Genomic DNA, 873 nt, shown 5'->3' on the forward strand with positions numbered 1-873 from the left:
CCTAAAGGATAGTGTCTGTTGTTATTTATATAGAGAAAGGTGGGCTGGTTTACATTCTCATTCCGCTGCTTGTATTTTTACAACTCTGCTAAGAAATAGGACCAACCAAATTAATTCCTATTTCTGTGTGTGTATTTTTATAATACCGAACAAAGTGTGGGCAGGTGGAAGTACTTACTGCCTTCCATAGTGGTAGTCCATGGAAAGCCCCCAGACAGGGCATCCCAGAGGCGAGAAGAGAATGAGCTGCTCCAGGATCTGTTTTGATCCTGAGCCAGCTTCAATGCTTTATGATGTTTTAAAGTGTTTTTAGCATTTCTGTTTGCCACCCTGGGATTTCTGCTGGGAGGAAGGGCAGGATATAAATCAAATAATAAATAAAAATAAATAAAATGCCATCACTTGACGATGTCAGTCATTACCTTAGCTCCAGGCTGCCATAGCACAGAACAGGCATTTCCCTCCCCACCCCCAGCTTTCCACCCCAGTCAGCGCAAGTGAAGTGTTTGCCCCAGCAGAGGCTGTGCCACTCCATCACACCCCACTGCTGCCCAGCCGGGGTTAGGATTGCTCTGTAAGTACTGTAAGTTACATTTATTATCTATGTGGGACTCTTGGATATACTAAATTAGATGAGTCAGGACAGGGAGAGCAAATACCATTTGGGGGATTTGTTTTATTATTTTTATTGATTGTGCTATCTTAAATATTTATTTAATTTAAAGTTTTAAATAAATTTAAAATTTTATTTAATTTAAAAAAATAACACTGCATCATCAAAAACAAAAATGATTCTAAGGAATGCGGAGTTAAGCAGGTTTGTGCATTGAAAAGTAAAAAAAATAAACAGGTGGCATAAAAATTATCCAATAA

This window comes from Rhineura floridana, chromosome 4 (genome assembly GCF_030035675.1).
Source record: "Rhineura floridana isolate rRhiFlo1 chromosome 4, rRhiFlo1.hap2, whole genome shotgun sequence".
In the NCBI taxonomy this organism is placed as follows: domain Eukaryota; kingdom Metazoa; phylum Chordata; class Lepidosauria; order Squamata; family Rhineuridae; genus Rhineura; species Rhineura floridana.